This window comes from Chiloscyllium plagiosum, chromosome 30, assembly GCF_004010195.1.
Source record: "Chiloscyllium plagiosum isolate BGI_BamShark_2017 chromosome 30, ASM401019v2, whole genome shotgun sequence".
NCBI lineage: Eukaryota > Metazoa > Chordata > Chondrichthyes > Orectolobiformes > Hemiscylliidae > Chiloscyllium > Chiloscyllium plagiosum.
In genome coordinates, this window is record NC_057739.1 from 3,362,164 (window position 1) to 3,377,591 (window position 15,428).

The 15,428-nt window shown below is 42.1% G+C and overlaps 1 protein-coding gene across 1 annotated transcript in view; it reads left to right on the plus strand.

Moving 5' to 3' along the window:
• tprn (taperin) overlaps positions 1-15,428 on the plus strand; it is a 106,309-nt gene that overhangs the window by 3,609 nt on the left and 87,272 nt on the right. The gene's annotated exons all lie outside the window — the stretch shown is intronic.

Below are 15,428 nucleotides of genomic sequence, written 5' to 3' on the forward strand. Positions count from 1 at the left end.
TCTCTGTTTCATGTTCTCTCTCCTGTGCTATTGCGCTCTCGTGCTCATGCAAATTATGTTATGAAAGGGAAGATAGGCAGCTGAAACAAGTCTGTCTTTTTACCACTGTATTTGCAGTCCTCAAAGTTGAACTCAGTGGTTCCTAACCCCACTTTTGAATAACCAGTCAGAGAGTCACCAGTTTGTATCTTAAACAAAAGACTTGGTAATTTATTAACAGTATAGTAACTACAATAGAGCAAAACTTAAACAACAAAGTAACCTAATTGGCTTGTGCTTTAAACCCTAAAAGAAAATAATAAAACTGACCATATTACTTAAGATGTGTTATTTTACAGGCATAGATAGTGGGTTGTCAGTTGATGTTCTGAAGATGTTGACCAGATAAAGGCAGAAATATTTAGGTTTCCAGTCTCTGAACTTTCAAGAACTGTCAGGTAGGGGGCTTTGACATCAACATGCAGAATCCTTCTCATAGGAAACACAGTTCAACGTGGTTGACCCTTAACTGCCTTCTAGGCAATTATGGACGGCCAGTAATAGCTAGAGATGCCCACATCCCATGAGTGAATAAAAAAGGAACCAGGTCCAATTTTGTCTCCTTTCTGACTGTCTCCTCTGCAATGTCTCGGCTATTATTCGATGCCTGCCATCTGCTTGGGTTTAAGGTGTCTCTGAAGCACACTGGAACTAATTCCCAGGGACTGGGAAATGATCCTGAGATTTTGACTGCATGTCACTTCAACACACCACCATACTCACTGGTCAAAATCTCCGTCTCAGGCTTGCTGCGGTGTTCCAACGAAGCTTGGCGCAAACTAGAAGAACAACATCTCATTTTCTGCTTGGAAACCCTGCAGCCTTCTGGACTCAATATCAAGTTCAACAATTTTAGGGCCTGAGCACCACGAGTTTTGTTCTTACCCTAATGCATATACACCAGGCCTTGTCATCGAATAAGTTGCTACCTGAAATGAACCATCTTCAGCCTCTAATTGTCTCTGTTAACAGTTACTGATTCTCCCAAGCTGATCTTTACCCGTTCCTTTATCTGCCCAACTGATTATTTTTCTCTTTCTCTATGTCTCTCTCTTTTTCTCTCTCTCATCTCCACCGATTATTTACTCCTACTCCCTCCTCCCACCTCATCTTAGCTTCAGTCAGTTCTGAAGAAGGCTCAGTTGACCTGAAACCTTTTCTCTCCTGAGATGCTATCAGACCTGCTGAGGTTTCCCAGCAATTTCTGTTTTTGTCCCAGGGACTGACCTCCTTAATAGCTAACTACTATCATCTGTTTAACCATAATGCTCTCCCCTAGTGTTGAAGCAAATGCAGAATCTTTTTGATCAGGAACCAATCTGCAATTAACTTCCCGACCTTGCTCATGAGTTTAAAAAAAGGCTTGTGTGGTTTCATTTCCTTTTTAACAAAAGCTGTTGCCCTTAGTTCCAAAAGCCATCTTTATCTTACAGTTCACAGCTACAAATCCAAAATTGATAAAAGAATAAAATAAAAATAATGGAAAATCTGCAATGTTTTTAACAATTCGTAGCTGGAGCTGCACAGTATTCATTGGCATCTTGGCATCCCTGTCCTGTTGATCTGGTGGTTGTGCTGAGAACCCAGTTTGCTTTTGTTTCTCTTCATTTTGAAAGTTAATTGGCAGAGATGTTGTTACTGTGAGGGGATGGGGTGTGGACTATTTATTTTTGATAATTAGAAATAGACTTCCCTCAATGCATTGACCCTGGCCGCTACCAAAACCTCTTTCCTCCCCTCCCATCTTTCCCACTCAAAAACACCCTGAAAGCACTTTAAAAAAAAAACAAAATCCCAAAGGAGAAAGAGTGGTGTCAGCTATCCATTGACTCCCAAATTCTGTGGTTCTGCTTGGAAATAATAGTAATTTCAACTTGGAGCAGCATTTATTTGTAGCTTTAATTCTTGTTTCTCCTTAGCTCTTGTTCCAGCTCCTCCAGCCATAAGATTTTCCCCTTATCCCTTTGCTGCTCCCTCTAATCATAGGTGCTGTTTTTGGTGAAGCAGCAAGCATGGGGTAGAAGGAATGAGCTGGTCTGTCAGCATGGGTGCGATAGAATCAGTGATTTGAGGAGCAGCTCCTCTTCTATGCTCCACTGCTTTCCCGATACCATAAAGAAGCCTGAACCAGCCATTGTTCCGCTTCATGTGGACAATGGAGGACCCATAATGTAAATCAATTTGGGTCCTTTGTCGAGTATTTCACCGTATCTTTATTTTATGTGGCCTGCTTTAATATGGTATGCTTGTATGTTGCTTCTGTGAATTTTGAATCCTGACCTCAATATTGTCAGGATTGGAGTTTCAGGATTTTGACTTAGCTGCAGTTAGGCTTGGCAATAGTCTTCCAAATTAGGATATGTGTTTTGAAGGGGAATTTGCAGGTTGTAGTATTCCCATGCATCCGTTGCCCTTGTCCTGGGTGGCAGAGGCTGTGGATTTGGGAAGCTGTCGTTATGAATCAATGGAAGGGTGAATAAATGAAGATTTCAACCAAATTACATGTAGATTAAAATCCCCCATGCTAATTGCTGTACCATTTTTACAGACATCAGTTATTTCTTTGTTTATTGTCCACCCCAATGTGATGTTATTATTTGGTGGCCTATAAACTATGCCTATCAGTGATTTTCTTCTTAGAATTTCTAATTTCCGCCCAAATGGATTTCGCCTCATTCTCAGCACCGGATGGATGTAATCCTTGAATATCAGAGCTACACCACCTCCCTTACAATCCTGTCTGTCTTTCCGAATAGTCAGGTACCCCTGGGTATTTAGCTCCCAGTCGTGACCGTCCTGTAACCATGTCTCCGTAATGGCTACCAAATCATATTCATTCGCAATGATTTGAGCAGTTAACCCATTAGCTTTCATATGAATGCCACGAGCATTCCGGTAAAGTGCCTTTACACCAACTTTCTTACCCTTATGATTTCCAACATCTGTAATCTCTCCTGCGTTATCCTTCCTTTTTGCCTCTTTCATGGTCTGCCTTGAACTTAAATCTTCCTGTCGACATGCTAACCTGCTGCTTACCCTTTTATTTATCATAATTTTTGCTGTCACTTTCCCTTTTCCGTCCTCCCCACCTCACAAGTTTAAAGTCCTAGTGACCAACCTATTTATCCTTTTCACTAGAATGCTGGTTCTAGATTGGTTCAGGTGCAGAACGTCCCAACGGTACAGATCCCTCTGGTTCCAAAACTGATGTCAATGTTCCATGAAATGGAAGCCCTCTTTCCCACACCACTTTAGCCACTTAGTGTATACTTCCCTAATTTTCTAATCCCTAACCCAATTTGCACGTAGCTCAGTCAATAATCTGGAGATTATGACCCTCAAGGACCTGTTCCTGAATTTTGTTCCTAATGCTTGATAATCCCCAAACAGGTCCTCCATCCTATCCTTGCCTATGTTGTTATCCCAACATGGATCATCATAACTGGATTCCCCACCCCGCCAGCCAACATGCATTCAAGCTGGTCAGAGATGGCCTGCACCCTGGCACCGAGCAGGCAACACACCATGCGTGACTCCCTATCCAGCTTGCAAAGGATATTATCTATCCTCCTCATTGTCGAATGCCCTATAATTGCCACTTGACTTTTTGCTCCCCCCTCTTGAATGACCATGGTGCAGTGGTCAGCTGGCTCATCCTCTGGATACTGCCACTACAGTACAAGAGCCCATTAACTAACATGATTTGTTGAATAGACGTTTTAAATCACTCTGTTCTGGTATATTATTACACAGCTCTAGATTGAGTGGGACTTAATTCTGGCTCAGAGGTAGGGACACTACTACTGTACCAAATAGTGGAAACTTTCCTCTGAGACCATTTGTTCAGAATATTACAGAGCATCTCCCTCTCCTGTTGGAGTTCTCAGGCTGAAATGAAAATAATGTCAAGTGCTGATCCATTATTCTTTGGTTTGCTATTTGCAATGAGATAAATTACATGAAGTACACCTGTGCAAGAGGAGTGGTCAATAGAGATGTTCACAGTTGTAGGTGAAAGCCATATTTGAATGTAAGGTACACCTGTGTGTGAGAAATGTATGCTGGGACATTTCAAAGAACAAAATGTAAAGGCAGGTATTGTCAGATGCATGTTTCATCTTCAATAGATAGTGGGTGTGTTGGGAAATGCATTGCCATTGTGAGAAGTGGGCATTGTGATGTGAGATTTGCTGTCTGGGGCTCGGTACATGTACTTATGCCTTGGTGGTGCTGATATTGACTTTCTTTACTGGAAATGCTTCTTAATTTCTTTTATGGTATTGATAAGTTGTGCATTTAATTTAAATTTGACAATAAAGAGGTTATCTCCACAGCTTCTCACTGTATTTCTTGCTGTTTGACAATTTGCTTTGATATGGGAAAAACAATTTTGTCCTTCTGATTGACAAACAGTTGGAGCATTTATGAATAAAGGTATTTATTCTTAAAATGTTTTAGAATAGTTCAAAGTCGAGAGGAATACACAGTCATTTATTTAAGAAGTTCAGATTGATATGTTTTCCATTTCATCAGTTGCTCAGGCAACTGAATTTCAGTACGGAAAAAAATGTGAGCTGTGAACCTGGTGATATTCTGTGCGACCTCATCCGGTGTCTAGAATCACTTGATTGGATCACAACGATTTGGTGAGTCATCCTGAGGGGTGAAAGTCATTTCTGTTAATGATACGTGACTAAAGCTTCAAGTGCAAAGGTTGCTTCTCGTTGGGGTGACATAAATAATGGTGTGGTTTCCTAGTGTGACTCTGAACAGTTGGTATTAGTGAATGGATAGCTTAATACAGGTGATAATGCTCTAGCAGTACTGTGGCAATCCTGCGGGATCGTCTTTGAGGTCAACCTGTCTTAAATGTCATGTTGCAGGGCCACAGGTTTAAATCGTGAAAGTGTCTTGTTATCAGGACTCTTGAATATCCCTGGTGTTGTGTAACTGTCCAATTAGTGTGGAATTGGGAAGTCGGAGCCCAGACAAAATAAAATGACTTGTGGCATGGGGGCTATATAATGAGATGAGGTTAATTTTTATAATTTGTAACACATTGAGAACACGAACAATGGTGATCAAGCTCAGTCTGATATGCAGCCAGAAGGATTGAAATCTGTGTTGCTCATAATTCCCTGTGCTGCCCTGTAAATATACATCATAAGATATAGGAGCAGAATGAGGCCATTCAACCCATCGGGTCAATCCTGTCATTTCATTATGGCTAATATGTTTCTCAGCTCCATTTACTGCTTTCTCCACATAATCCTTGATTCCTTACTAATCAGGAACCTGTTACTCTCAGGGGTAAACTCTCCTGCTTAATGTAAGCCAGCAACACAGAAAAGATTCATCCCGTGCGGTAATCTGTGAAAATTCGAGAGGCGAAGAAATATTTAAAGTAGAAATTTATAACTTTAAGAAATAAAGTATAACAGAGAATAATTAACTAACAACTATTTACAACTCCTTACTCTAACCTATCTTTTACCTGCCCCTTCTACAATACTAGTCTGATAAAACCTCCGATTACGATTTACAAAACAAAACTTCTTATCTCAAAACCAGGCAGCTTTCGTTCTTCTTGGTATTTTGGTTTTTTCTTCTCAGGGATTCTGCTTCATAGGTTACTGATTGGTGAAGGTACTTTTAAGAGAACTATATAGACAATATGTGCAGGAGTAGGCCACTTAGCCCTTCGAGCCTGCACTGCCATTCAATATGATCATGGCTGATCATATCTCGCGCAGACCTTTTACATGCTGGTAGCTTGGCAGTTCTCCTCTCAACTGCTCAGTTTTCCCCAGTCTTATACCCCCCAAAGCATCGGATTGACTCGAGGCTTTTCAGATTGTCAATATACTCCATTCAAATGGATTGGTGTTTGGTATTTTTCGGCGTATAATTTAAACTGATTGGCCTAATTTAAATCTTTTTTTTTTTGTTTCCAGGCAACCAGCTACCCCAGTAGCTGGGCCACATGTTTACACTCTATCTTATTGAGAGCACTTGGTGCTGTCACTGATAGCTTTTAACTCTCTTAAAGGTACAGTACACTTCTACAGCTTCATAACAAACGTATCTTGGTCTTAAATACACTGAATGACTTGGTCTCTATTGCCTTTTGTGGCAATGAGTTCCACAGAGCCACCACCCTCTGGCTGAAGGCATTCCTCCTCATCTCTAAAGGATCATCCCTTCTTCATGAAGCTGTGCCCCTGATTCCAAGTCTGTCCTAGCAATGCAATTATCTTCTGCACATGCACTGTACTTGGGCCTCTCGATATCCTGTGAGTTTCAATTAAATTCTCCCTCATCCTCCTATAAGCCATTGAGTATGGACTCTGAGACCTCAACTGCCCCGATATGATAAACCTTTCATCTCTGGGATCATTCTTGTAAACCTCCTCTGGACCCCGTCCAATGCCAGCGCATCTTTCTTTTTATACAGAGCACAAAACTGCTCACAAACGAATGCCAACATTGCGTTGTCATTTACAATTAGCATGTCATTTACAAGTGTAAGATTCTCTTCTCACTTTATTCCACTTGATATCTAGGAACTGATGAAAGCATTAAATTCTGAAAAGGCTTTAGAAAAATAGTAAGGTGGTAAGGAAAAGCCAGGGAACTATAGACAAGTGAGTCTGACATCAGTGGTGGGCAAGTTGTTAGAGGGGATACTGAAGGACAGGATTTACCTCTATTTGAAAAGGCAAGGACTGATTTGGAATAGTCAATATGGCTTTGTGTGTGCGAAGTCATGCCTCACTAACTTGGTTGAGTTTTCTGTGGCTCAGTGGTTAGTATTGCTGCCTCACAGTGCCAGGGACCCTGGGCTCGTTTCTAGCCTTGGGCGACTGTCTTTGTGGAGTTTGTAATTCTCCCTGTGTCTACTTGGGTTTCCTCCCACTGTCCAAAGATGTGCAGGTCAGGTGAATTGGCCATTCTAAATTGCTCATAGTCTTAGGTGTATTAGTCAGCTGGAAATAGGTCTGAGTGGGGTTGCTCTTCGGAGGATCGGTGTGGACTTGTTGGGTCGAATGGCCTGTTTCCACACTGTAGGGAATCTATTCTAATTTTAAAAAAAGTTGTAAAGAGGGATTGATGAAGCCAGAGCGATAGATGTGATCTATAATGGACTTGAGGAAGGTGTTTGATAGGTTCCTCATGGTAGACTGGTTAGCAAGGTTAGATCACATGGAATACAGGGAGAACTAGCTATTTAGGTGCTGAATTAATGTGAAGTTGGGGAGACAGAGGGTGGTGGTGGATGGTTGCTTTTCAGAATGGAGGCCTGTGACCAGCATTGTGCGACAAGGGTCAGTACTAGCTCCAATGCTTTTTTGTCATTTATATAAATAATTTGGACGTGAACAGAGGAGGTAGGGTTCGTAAATTTGCAGATGACACCAAAATTGGAAGTGTAGTGGTCAGTGAAGATTGTTACCTCAGCTCAATGGGACTTTGTTCAGATGGGCCAATAGGCTGGAGAGTGGCTAATGAAGTTCAGATAAATGTGAGCTGCTGCATTTTGGAAAGGCATGTCAGGGCAGGACTTATACACGTAATGGTAAGATCATGGGGAGGGTTGCTGAACAAAGATCTTGGAGTGCAGGTTCCTTGAATGTGGAGTTGCAGATAGATGGGACAGTGGAGAAGGCATTTGGTATGTTTTCCGTTATTGATCAGTGCACTGAGTATAGGAGTTGGGGTGTCATGTTGCAGCTGTACAGGGCACTGGTTATCCCGCTTTTAGAATACTGCATTCAATTCTGGTCTCCCTCCTGAAAGGATTCAGAAAAGATTTACAAGGGTTTTGCCAGGGTTCAAGGGTTTGAGCTATAGGGAGAGTCCATATATGCTGGGGCTATTTTCTTTGGAGTGTTGGAGACTGAGGGGTGACCTTATAGAGATTTATAAAATCATGAGGGGCATGGATAGGGTGAATAGCAAGGTCTTTTCCTGGGGTTGGGGAGTCCAGAACTAGAAAGGGTAGGTTTAAGGTGAGAGGGGAAAGATCTAAAAGGGACCTAAGGGGCAACAGATTCATGCAGAGAGTGGTGCATGGATGGAATGAGCTACCACAGGAAATGGTGGAGGCTAGTACAGTTATAACATTTAAAAGGGATCTGGATGGGTATATAAATAGGAAGGGTTTAGAGGGTATGGGCCAAATGCTGGTAAATGGGGGTAGATTAAAGGAGGATATCTAGTCAGTATGGATGAGTTGGACCAAAGGGTCTGTTTCCATCCTGTACATCTCTGTCTCTATTTGAGATGTCCTCCCTCTTGCTTGATATCTGTGCTTTGTGTATACTGTGCATAAAACTACAATATCAACAATGTATGACTGTATTGTAACTGAATAAACAATCATGTAATAAAAAGTAAATGAATCTTAATACTACCTTGTTTTTATAAGGGAAAGCAGGGTTTCATACTTTACCCTCCCTACATGTTTATGGATTCATTAATAAAATCACTTATTCTGAATTCCAGTGCAGAGCAGAATCAACCATAGAGGGACCCTGTATCACATTTGTCAGGAAACAGCACTGCAATCTAACGTTGTAATAAGGGAACAAATGCGCCATCCTTACTTGGTCTGGCCTACATGTGACTCCAGACCTACATCAGTATGGTTGAATCGTAACTACCTTCTGAACTGACAGAGCGAGTCACTTAATTCAAGGGCAGTTAGGAATGGAAACAGATACTCTAATGACATCCAATTCTCATTAAATAATTTTATAAAATGGCCATTTGTGCATATCTGCATCTCTCAATCAGCAATGTGACAGTAGCAAGTTGGATTTATACACCAAGGGGTGGCTCAAAGGTTAGGAATAGGAGGACGGAGCAGATGAATGCGTGGCTGAGGAGCTGGTGTGTGGGAGAAAGATTCACATTGGGGTTGTATTATAGATCGCCTAATTCACATTTTTGGATCATTAGAATCTCTTCTTCTAGGGTAGAAGTGACCTGTACCAGAATGATGGTTTGCACCTGAATTGGAAATGGACTAATATACTGGCAGGGAGACTTGCTAGAGCTGCTCGTGAGGATTTAAACTAGTGAAGGGGGGAGCCAGGGAGATAGTGAGGAAAGAGATTTATCTGAGACTGGTACAGTTGAGGAAAGAAGTGAGTCAAACAGCCAGGGCAGGCAGGAACAAAACAGAGATCAAAGTCGGGCTGATAATTTAAACTGCATTTATTTCAATGCAAGGGGCCTAACAGGGAAGGCAGATGAACTCAGGGCATGGTTAGGAACATGCGACTAGGATATCATAGCAATTACAGAAACATGGCTCAGGGATGGACAAGACTGACAGCTTAATATTCCAGGATACAAATGCTACAGGAAGGACAGAAAGGCAGGCAACAGTGGAGGGGGAGTGGCGTTTTTGATAAAGGATAGGAATACCGCTGTACTGAGGCAGGATATTCCCGGAAACGCATTATTTGGGTGGAACTGAGAAATAAGAAAGGGATGATCCCTTATTGGGGTTGTATTATAGATCTCCTAATAGTCAGCAGAAAAATGAGAAACAAATTTGTAAGGAGATTTCAGTTATCTGTAAGAATAATAAGGTGGTTATGGTAGGGGATTTTAATTTTCCAAACATAGACTGGAACTGCTATAGTGTTAAGGGAGAGGAATTTGCTAAGAGTGTGCAAGAAAATCCCAGTATGTGGATGTACCTATTAGAGAAGGTGCAAAACTTGACCTACTCTTGAGAAATAAGGCAGGGCAGGTGACTGAGGTATCAGTGGGGGAGCACTTTGGGGCCAGTGACCATAATTCTTTTAATTTTAAAATAGTGATGGAAAAGGAGAGACCAGACCTAAAAGTTGAAGTTGTAAATTTGTGAAAGGCCAATTTTGACGATATTAGGCAAGAACTTTCAAAAGTTGGGGCAGATGTTCACAAGTAAAGGAACCGCTGGAAAATGGGAAGGCCTTCAGAAATGAGAGTCCAGAGATAGTATACCGAGGAACTTGGATTATCAGAACGAGATGGGTGGGCACTACTTCGTTCGGAAAATTGATTATTTGGTTAATTGATTTTCTCTGGGGCTTAGGGTTTTCTGTGAAGTCTGCTCCCCGTTCAGGAGACTACGTAAAAATGCACTGCATGCAAGACCGGATCAGGTGTACCCTAGAACTCTGGGGGAAACTAGGGAAGTGATTGTTGGGCCTCTTGCTGAGATATTTTTATCATCAATAGTCACAAGTGAGGTGCCAGAAGACAGTAGGTTGGCTAATGTAGTGCCACCATTTAAGAAAGTGTGTAAGGACAAGCCAAGGAACTATAGACCAGTGAGCCTGACATCAGTGGTTGGCCAGTGATTGGAGGGAATCCGGAGGGGCAGGATTTACACGTAATTGAAAAGGCAAGGACTGATTAGGGATAATCACCATGGCTTTGTGCATGGTGAAATCATGTCTCATGAATTTGATTGAGTTTCTTGAAAAAGTCACAAAGAGGATTGATGAGGGCAAAGCAGTGGATTTGATTTATATGGACTTCTGTTAGGCGTTTGACGAGATTCCCCATGGGAGACTGGTTGGCAAGGTTAGACCTCATGGAATACAGGGAGAACTAGCCATTTGGATACAGAACTGGCTCAAAGGTAGAAGACAGAGGGTGGTGGTGGAGGGTTGTTTTTCAGACTGGAGGCCTGTGACCAGTGGAGTTCCACAAGGATCGGTACTTTTCGTCATTTATATAAATGATTTGGATATGAACATAGGAGGTTTGCAGATGACACCAAAATTGAAGGTGTAGTGCACAGCGAAGAAGGTTACCTCCGATTACAACGAGATCTGGACCAGATGGGCCAAGGGGCTGAGAAGTGGCGGATGGAGTTTAATTCACATAAATGCGAGGTGCTGCATTTTGGGAAAGCAAATTTTAGCAGGATTTATACACTTAATGGTATGGTCCGTGGGGGTGTTGCTGAACAAAGAGACCTTGGAGTGCAGGTTCATTGCTCCTTGAAAGTGGAGTCGAGTGAAGGAGAGTGAAGAAGGCGTTTGGTATGCTTTCCTTTATTGGTCAGAGTATTGAGTACAGGGGTTGGGAGGTCATGTTGCGGCTGTACAGGACATTGGTTAGACCATTGTTGGAATATTGCGTGCAATTCTGATAACCTTTCAATTGGAAGGATGTTGTGAAACTTGAAAGGGTTCAGAAAAGATTTACAAGGATGTTGCCAGGGTTGGAGGAGTTGAGCTATCGTGAGAGGCTGAATAGGCTGGGGCTGTTTTCCCTGGAGTGTCGAAGGCTGAGGGTTGACCTTATAGAGGCTTGTAAAATCATGAGTGGCATGGATAGGATTAATAGACAAGGTCTTTTCCCTGGGGTGGTGGAGTCCAGAAATAGAGGGCATAGGTTGAGCGTGAGGGGGGATAAAATTTAAAAGGGTCGTAAGGGGCAATGTTTTCAAGCAGAGTTTGGTGTGTGAGTGGAATGAGCTGCCAGAGGAAGTGGTGGAGGCTGGTACAATTACAACATTTAAAAGGCATCTGGATGGGTATATGAACAGGAAGGATTTAGAGGGATATGCGCCAAGTGCTGGCAAATAGAACTAGATTAGGTTGGGATATCTGGTTGACATGGGTGAGTTGAACTGAAGGGTTTGTTTTTGTGCTGTGCACCTCTATGACTCTATGTTGCCTCTCAGCGCCAGGGACCCGGGTTCGATTCCAGCCTCAGGTGGCAGTCTGTGTGGAGTATGCACATTCTGTTCGTGTCTGCATTGGTTTCCTCCCACAGTCCAAAGATGTGCAGTTTCAGTGAATTGGTCATACTAAATTGCCCATCGTGTTCAGAAATGTGTAGGTTAGGTGCATTCGTCAGGGGAAATGTAAAGTAATAGGGGAATGGGTCTCTATGGGTTTCTCTTCAAGAGGGTAGGTATAGATTTGATGGGCCAAAGGGCCTGTTTCCAAACTGTAGGGATTCTTCTATTCTAAGACATTTTCTTCTTTGGATTTTTTCACATATAGAGGAGTCCCATGGCATTTTTTCACTGGAGTTTCATCAAATACCAAATATGGCATTGAGCTACAAAGATTTTAAGATTGCTGACCAAAGCTTGGCAAAATGGTAGATTTTTAGGGTGTCCTGAAGGGAGGGAAGCAGACAAGAGAGATGAAGGTTTAGGGAGGAAATCCGATCATCAGAGCCCAAGTCGTTGAAGTCAAGGTTGAGTTTAAGTTTGGGGATGTGTGAAAATCAACAGTTGCTAGAGAGATCTTGAAGTTGGACTGGAGGAAGTTACTGAAATAAGGAGGCAGTGGAGGGGTTTCAAAGCAATAATAAACATTTTGAGATTGAAGACTTTACCAGACAAAGAGGGATTGTTAGAACATAGACCATTACAGCACAGTACAGGCCCGTTGGCCCTCAATGTTGCGCTGACCTGTGAAACTAATCTGATGCCCATCTAAACTACATTATTCCATTTTCATCCATATGTTTATCCAAATACTATTTAAATGCCCTTAAAGTTGGCAAGTCTACTATTGCAGGCAGGGCATTCCACGCCCCTACTACTCTGAGTAAAGTACTACCTCTGACATCTGTCCTATATCTGTCACCCCTCAATTTAAAACTATGTCCTCTCTTACTCACCATCACCATTGGAGGAAAAGGGCTGTCACTGTCCACCCTATCTAAACCTCTGATTATCGTATATGTCTCAATTAAGTCACCTCTTGGTAACGAAAACAGCCTCAAGTCCCTCAGCCTTTCCTCATTAGACCTTCCCTCCACACCAGGCAACATCCTAGTAAACCTCCGCATCCCTTCTGTATCCTTCCATATCCTTCCTATAATGTGGTGACCAGAACTGTATGCAATACTCCAAGTGCGGCCGTATCAGAGTTTTGTACAGCTGCAATATGACCTCATGGCTCCCAAACTCAATCCCTCCACCAATAATATGCCTTCTGAACAACCCTCTCAACCCGGGTGGCAAGTTTCAGGGATCGCTGTTCATGGACACAGATCTCTCTGATCATCTATACTACCAAGAATCTTGCCGTTAGCCCAGTACTCTGCATTCCTCTTGCTCCTTCCAAAGTGAATGACCTCACACTTTTTCTGCATTAAACTCCATTTGCCACCTCTCAGCCCAGCTTTGAAGCTTATCTATGTCCCTCTGTAACCTGCAACATCCTTCAACACTATCCACAGCTCCACCGACTTTAGTGTTATCCATACATTTACTAACCCATCTTCTCTGCCCTCATCCAGGTCATTTATAAAAATGACAAACAACAGTGGCCCCCAAACAGATCCTTGTGGTACACCACCAATAATTGAACTCGAGGATGAACATTTCCCATCAACCACTACCCTCTGTCTTCTTTCAGCTGGCCAATTTCTGATCCAAACCGCTAAATCGCCCTCCATCCCATGCCTCCATATTTTGTGCAATAGCCTACCATGCAAAACCTTATCATACGCCTTACTGAAATCCATATACATCACATCAACTGCTTTACCCTTATCCACTAGTTTGGCCACCTTCTCAAAGAACTTAATAAGGTTTATGAGGCACGACCTACCCTTCAAAAACCACGTTGACTATCCCAAATCAACTTATAGTGTGAGTGAGACGGTGACCAGCAGAGGCAGTGTCAAGCAGCGATAGAGATGGAAGTAGATGGACTTGGTATGGATACATAATCAGAAGCTCAACTTGGAATCATGATACCAAGGTTGTGAATGGTCTGTATAAGCCTTGTGCAGTTGCCAATAAGATGAATGAGTCACGACTGTGAACTGGTATGTGTGACAGTTATGGAGCACAATGGTTTCAGTCCTCCCAATATTTAGTGGTGTTGCCGGACATGGACAACACTTGAGTCAAATTATTTCCATGAAAAATTCTTAAAAGTGTGCAGGAGAAATTCAAACTCTGATCTCTCTCTAAATTTCTTTAAAATCTCTCCAGAAGGTCAGTAAGCAAGATGTATTTATGAAATTCTAAAAAGAACAGCCATCTTCAAAGTATTCTCCGCCTTATTCAGCCTTTGTCATTCCTTACTTTGCCATTATCCTCTGGAAAACTCATCCTGTCAACTCTCAAACAGGCTAGTTGAAATGTCACAAAGTACAGTTTGAGCTCACAAACTTCACTAATTGTAACTCCAACAACTCCTCTTCATCGTTTATTTCTCCACATTGGTTGAATAAAGTTATGCCTGGATGTCATACACATAATATGAAGAATCAAATAGAGTGTCAAAATACTTAGCAGAGCATGTGTTTTTGTGTTGTTGGTTCAGGACACTAGGAAGTACTTTGAATAGGTAAAACCCTATGGGATCTTTTACCTCCACATGAGAGGGCAGACATGTCCTTTGTGTAATGTCTCATCTCAAAGACAGTAATGCCACCAGGAATGAATCTTTCAGGGCTGGAGTTCAGTATGTGGGGATATTTTGATTGAGGTGGTCACTGTCATCACTTGAGCTGTTTGTAGTGTTCCATTTGTATAGCAGTGGGGCTGTCGATGTTCCACCATGGTTTCATCGTGGGTGTTGTGCTCATTTCCCTGGTGGTGAACCTTAACTTACAACCTTCTAACTCTCTAAAGTATTATGGCTTGAGCAATGGCTAACAATAAAAATGTAAATTGCTGGATTGGAGGTGCTGTTCAATGGCCCAGCACGAGTACAACTTGTGCATAATTTTTTTGAAATGTCAGCCTTGTACTCAAGTCTAAATATCTATTCCTGTTGAAAGGTTCTTAGTCAAAGCCACACTTTGTGTTTTATACTTCCTCACCACCACTTTGCAGAACTAAAGTACAATGAAATAGTTGTTAAAGCAAGGTATGTCTTCAGTCTCCTGATTCTCAGTAGCTTATGTGGAACTAACTAGTGCTTCCTGTAGAACCTTTGTTAACCATTTCTCTTGTTTATATGCATCTCTGAATTGAAAATGGTCACTCTTAATTTTATTATTTCAGTTGGTATTTCAGATCTGTGTTCACTGGGGAAGACACAAGCAATCTCCCTGAGGTAACAGTGGCTGAAGGATCTGAACCGAAGGGAATTTATATTTGCCAGGAATTGGTGTTGGAGAGACTGTTAGGTCTGAAGGTTGATAAGTCCCCGGGGCCTGATGGTCTACATCCCAGGGTACTGAAGGAGGTGGCTCGAGAAATCGTGGATGCGTTGGTGATTATTTTCCAGAATTTGATAAATTCAGGATCAGTTCCTGCGGATTGGAGGGTGGCTAATGTTTTATCACTTCTTAAGAAAGGAGTGAGACAGAAAGCAGGAAATTATAGACCAGTTAGTCTGACCTCAGTGGTGGGAAAGATGCTGGAGTTTATTATAAAGGATGAAATTACGACACAT